This window comes from Sinocyclocheilus anshuiensis, unplaced genomic scaffold, assembly GCF_001515605.1.
Source record: "Sinocyclocheilus anshuiensis isolate Anshui unplaced genomic scaffold, SAMN03320099.WGS_v1.1 scaffold747, whole genome shotgun sequence".
Taxonomy (NCBI): Eukaryota; Metazoa; Chordata; class Actinopteri; order Cypriniformes; family Cyprinidae; genus Sinocyclocheilus; species Sinocyclocheilus anshuiensis.
In genome coordinates, this window is record NW_015548225.1 from 309,023 (window position 1) to 315,441 (window position 6,419).

Here is a 6,419-nt window from a genome sequence, read left to right on the forward strand (position 1 = left end):
GGGGTGCCCAAACTCGGTCCTGGAGGGCCGGTGTCCTGCAGAGTTTAGCTCCAACTTGCCTCAACACACCTGCCGGGAAGTTTCTATGCCTAGTAAAGAGCTTGATTAGCTGGTTCAGGTGTGTTTGATTAGGGTTAGAGCTAAACTCTGCAGGACACCGGCCCTCCAGGACCGAGTTTGGGCACCCCTGGTATATGCATTTACGGTTTATACTGTTCATGTGATTCACACCTTTTTAAGTGTCACTGTGGATGTTGTCAGCAATCCATTAGATCCTCTCTGAGATTCGCAGGCTTCACGCCAAAGTAACACCATAAAAGTACAACGTACATAAAATTGCCTCCTTGAAGCCCCTAAAGTTTAATTACTAGTGAATAATGACTTTTGCTTAAGTGCAGCGCTTCCCTTTCCCCCGCTATATCTGCAATATCAGCACCACGTCTGCTTTCCAAGGCTGTCTTATCTTATCTGCTGCTTCTCATCCTCGCGAATGGTGTCTGTTTCTTCAATACCAAACTATTAAGCATCAAAAGGGAAGGCTTATCTATGCAAATCCAGCTAGCCCTGGAGGAGCCAGCCTGCCCCTTCGGCTCGGCGCAGAGCTCCAGCACCTGAGTGCAGTCACAGCAGTGATTCATTCACCGTCATGGGTCATCTGCCAGAAGGGTTTCACAAGCTCCTTGTTAAACATTAGCTCCGTGTATCCAGGAAGCCTCAGCGAAGAATCCCGGCATAATAGAGGACTGTAAATGGCTTCATAGCCTTACATCAGAGCCTGTTTTCATTGCCTTATCTAAGAGCTGAGCTGCCCTAACAGATTGGATTGGTGGAAAGCAGCCATATGAAAATCCCTCCATGTCTGTGAACCCAGGTGGAAATGTCATTCGGGAAAAACAATGCCAAAGCAAATGGCTACCGTTAAACACAGAAGGCGTACTGTAGGTCTTTGAGGTGCCGCGCTCAGCTAGCAACATTAAAGGCCGCGTTTGGCTCTTTGAGGAACAAGTACATCAGTCAATAATGCATTTACAGATTTTTGGCAACACAAAATCCAAGTAAATCAATGCCGCTGTTGGCTAAAGTAGCTTTAAATCGTCTCGCCGTAGTGCAGAACGTGGATCTGCGGATGTCACAGACAATTTAAGAATCACACACGGCCTGTAAACGTATGGATGAGCTTACATTTTTCACGATGGCACGGTTGAGGTGCACACAGATAAAATGATAAAGTGGCTCATTTGAGAAACCAATAAGCACTCCAGCTTCATGCAGCATTCTGCACTCTGATTCAATCAATTGCATACAAGGTACAATTGAGCAATATTCTCGCAATCCCTACCAATGCCCGAGGCTGATTATTCAACCGCAGTTTGATGTATTACAAACAATATGAGAACTTACACAATTCAGCGGAGCCTTGACCTCTTTAAGAAACTACGTTATGCATGTGATGACTCACTATAACACTGAGTTTGTAAACTTACACCTGACATTTGTAATAAAAAGACACGATTATTCAGTGGCTCAACCTAAGAATATTATTAGATAAACAATTATCTAATTCTGCCGTCTAATATTTTGGTAGTGGATCACACCGGCAGAGACCCTTAGGCAAAAAAAGAGGGAGCTGTGGACAAATCAGAGGCTGGATGATGTTTACCCTAAAACACACTCTCAGGTGTCTACCTCCATGTGTCACATACACTTAACACACACAGACACACACACACACACACACGCGCAGGCCTCTCCATATGCTCAAACAGCCAGTGCACACAAACAGAGCTCACCTGAATTAACACTGGGTGTGGCTAGAGAACAAAGCACCTGATGCACAGCGGAAACCTGAGAGTGCCTGTGTCAGAGAGGAGCTGCTGGTAAAGCAGGAGTAAATAACATGCTAAACTCAGGACATTCAATGCAGATTCTGCTGTTCATAAAAATGGATGTAGCTGTTCAAATAAAGCAGTTAAATTGCTTCTCTGTTTAAACATGGACACATTTTGGAAGAAGTACCTAAATTAGATTTTTACGATTTCTGAAGTAAACATGAACTGTGCTTTCCTGTACAAAACTCTGCACCATAATTCTAGGGTGTGTTTTTTAGCATGTTGCTATGCAGTTTCGATAGGATGTTTGGGATAGTTGCTTAGTCTCTACACTGAAAAAAAAAAATCAAAACTCTAATTATTCTAATTTGTTACAGCCAATGTTTTAGTTCTTTTCAAATTATATTTATGTTTTGATTAAAACTTAATTTTTTATTTAATATTGATAAAAACTTTTCACAAAGAAAAAAAAACATTAATACAAAGTAAAAAAGGTTAACATACTGTACCTTTCTTAAGGCATGATATATATTTTTTTCAGACATACACCAAAATGTTACTCAACATAAGTCAATATAACAATTTTGGGGATTTTTACAACTTGATTTCACCATAAACAAAAGCTAAATAAACTAAAATGTGAAAGTAGAATTTTCACTTAAAGATTTTGTTAATCAATGTTTCATTTAGTTAACGTACTACGCACAAAAAAAGACAACCTTGGAAGACTTTAATGTATATTATGATGTCTTTTGAAAACATGCATCATATTTCCAGTTATTTACAAAAACAAAACAGATCAATAAAACAGGAAAATGAATAAAACCACACTTTTAAAAATGCACTTCGAATAAATGACATTGTCATCTCACAACACCAAGACTGGTTGCCCACTGAAGCTAAGCAGGGTTGAGCCTGGTCAGTACCTGGATGGGAGACCTCCTGGGAAAACTAGGTTGCTGTTGGAAGAGGTGTTAGTGAGGCCAGCAGGGGGTGCTCACCCTGTGGTCTGCGTGGGTCCTAATGCCCAGTATAGTGACGGGGACACTATATTGTCAAAAAGCACCATCTTTCGGATGAGATGTTAAACCGAGGTCCTGACTCTCTGTGGTCATTAAAATCCCATGGCACTTCTCGTAAAGAGTAGGGGTGTAACCCCGGTGTCCTGGCCAAAATTGCCCCCCTGGCATTTGTCAATCATGGCCTCCTAATAATCCCCAACCACTTGATTGGCTCTATGACTCTCTCTCTCCTCTCCACCTGTAGCTGGTGTGTGGTGAGCACACTGGCGCTGTTGTACTGTGGCTGCCGTCGCATCATCCAAGTGGATGCTGCACACTGGTGATGGTTGAGGAGAGACCCCCCCACATGAGTGTAAAGCGCTTTGGGCGTACAATAAAGCGCTATATAAATGCATCATTCATTCATTCATTTTGTCAGTGTAGGTTGAGTTTACATGCACATTAATAATTTCAGTCTATAATTAGTTTTTAAAATGTAATGCAAGTGCTCAAGTATGACTAAAATCCCACCAGTCCAGTTTTCCTGCAGTTGGGTGTTGATATTAATTTGTGCACTTGCTCTGGAACACTTACCTTTGGCTTAATATATTTACTTGAAGTACATGCGATGACTGAGATTTGAAGTTTATATTTCACATATTCATGGTTTTCTTATATCAGTTAATGGTCACAACATGGAATTAAAACAACAAATCATTTTCTAATTAATTATAATTCATTCAACTAAAATATATATTAGTATGTTTATTATTTTAATTGCTTTTATTGTTAAATTGTTTATTTTAATTTGACATTTTTATGATTGATTTATTAATTTTTAGTTTTTGGTCACCTCACAAACCCTAGTTAGGACAAACCTGCTCTGAAAGACACCTTGCATTTAATCCTTCAAATATTTGATTATGCATCATGAATACTTGGACTTACTGAGGAATAAAGACTGCAGCTCAGTCTCTATAACTTTATGATATTCTGCTCCCCAGATATACTTCTTGGTCCCTTCTTCAATGTAAATTTACAGGACCTTTCCACCAGGCAAAAAGACACATTTCTTCAGTAATCTGCACGGTTTGAGGTGTCATTCAAAACGGCAGGAAACACAAACGATGCGGGAAGAATTACCTGCCAAAAGTGATAGTTCACTTAAACATGAAATTCTGTCATCATTTACAAACCCACATCATTCCGAACCTGTTTCTACATAAGAATGAGAATGTTTTGTGTTCCGCAGAAGAAAGAAAGTCATACGGGTTGGAACAACATGAGGGTGACTAAACAAATGAATTTCAATTTTTAGACAAACCATAACTTTAAGGTTAAGGGGTTTGTTCATATAATAAAGCAATCTTATTTACAAAGATACGCTTTAGTTAATCAGATACAATGTTCAGTTGCAGGGGCTTAAACGGACATTAACAAACACGTGAAACAAGCTGTAGCTCCTTTGCTTGATTGAACGTCTTTTCCATGTCCATAATCAGCAGTGTAATCTGATGTGGGCAGATAAAGCCCCAAAGGCCTCGTTTGTGTGTATGTGCGCACTTTGAAGACTGGAGTGTTTCAGCCTTTTTGCTCCAGGGGGCTAGAGGTGGAGCAAGGTGGCATGGCTCTGGTTTAGTTTACTTCGCTGTTGCCCTGTGACCTCATGTAATCAGGGGCCCCTGCGAGGCCAGGTGCAGAGCAGACCCGGCCACAGAGCTCTGCTCTGCCTATTCAGAACCTCTCTATACCAAGAGATAAGGGCCGCATCAGCCAGAACCATTCACTGATAACAACACAGAGCTTCATTTCAATCAAAGCATGGAGCGACGGGGGGGAAAGAGGTCCTGGTTAAATCAAAGCCACCACATAGGGCATTTTCATCAGATTTTGGTATGTGCCTTTAATGGTAATGACTTTGAAATTAAGCACTTTCAATTAAATGAAAACACAGCAACTTAAAGAAGATGCCAGCATGGAAAATTCGTTTGAAACTGCGTCCAGCTGGGAACGAATTGCACGCTACATTAAAATGCGTTTTGATAACATGTCTGCGTGGACAAAAGAGCTTCAGTATTACGCTGGACGCATTCCAGTTGTGGTTCAAATTTGAGATTGAATACTGTATATATGGAGTCGCCACCTTGTGGTCAGTGCTGGGGCCTCACAGGTCACACCGTAGGCCCTACTCAAAAACATTTTTTAAAAGCATACATTTTAACACTATTTTGTAGAATAATAAACTAAGAAATAAAAAGGCAGAAGAAGCAAAAGTATTCGAAATCACTGGGGGAATGTGTTTGGCACTGGTCAACAAATAAAATAATTAATCAGAGGGACAGGAAGCTGTGTACGCATGCCGTTACTTTAAACAAAGAATTCATTACTGAGAAATGTTGATTAAATGCCTGATATTGTTGATGTTGCTTTTCATCGGATTCCTCTGTTGAACGCCAGAGTAATAATTGACATGCGAAATTGCTGTGGAAATAATGTTATCAAAATTTAATTAAAATCATTTTGATGACAAACAAAAGAAGCAAATATCTTGATGCCTGACAGCTTATTTTAAAATATCGCAGTATGGGAATTCAGTGTTACGAGGAATAATAGAACCTATTCATAAACAAATAGTCACTTTAAAAGAAACCAAATTTTTATATTTACTGAAGTAAATATGAGCAAGTCGACCTCAAGATGTTAATTTGCTCTGAAACAGGGATTCCCTAACTTTTGTCGTCTATCGCCCTAAACCAACCCTACACCTAAACCTAACCCTCACAGGAAACTTTCTGCAATTTTAGATTCTTACTGTACAAACTGTATTTTCTATAATCTTACCCTAAACCTACCGCTCACACAAAACAACAGACATTTTTAGATTTTCAAAAAATGTCATTCTGTATGATTTATAAGCTTGTTTCCTCATGGGGACCATAACAATGCCCCCACAAGATCAAAATTTACTGATATTACTATCCTTGTAACATAGGGAATACCAGGTACACACACACACATTCATGTGTGCAAGTTTTTATAATGTCAGTTAATGACATGCAATTTAAAAAAATTACATTACATTAATTTACAATTGAAATAAATATATTTGAATATACTGAAACACACTGTAATATATATTTTTAGAACGTGTAGTATTTTGATTTTGTTTTTATTTTAAAATTATTTCTTTAATTTTACATTTTTCATGATTTATTAATTATTGGCTTTTCATTAACTCTGGAAACAAAAGTAGCAAATATCTTGACACCTGACAGCTTATTTAAATTTTAGGGTATGGGAGTTTAGTGTTACATAGAATGATATAACCTATTCATAAACAAATAATCACTCTAAAAGAAACCAGAATTTTACATTTTCTAAACTAAATGTGAGCAAGTCGTCCTCAATATTGTGCACTTGCTCTGAAACAGGGACTCCATAATTTTTTTGTCAGATGAATTCCTTTGACCTAAAATATTTATGTGAAGTACCTGAGATTTGAAATTAATATTTCAATAACAAAACATTTTTACACACACACACACACACACACACACACACACACACACACACACACACACGTTCATGG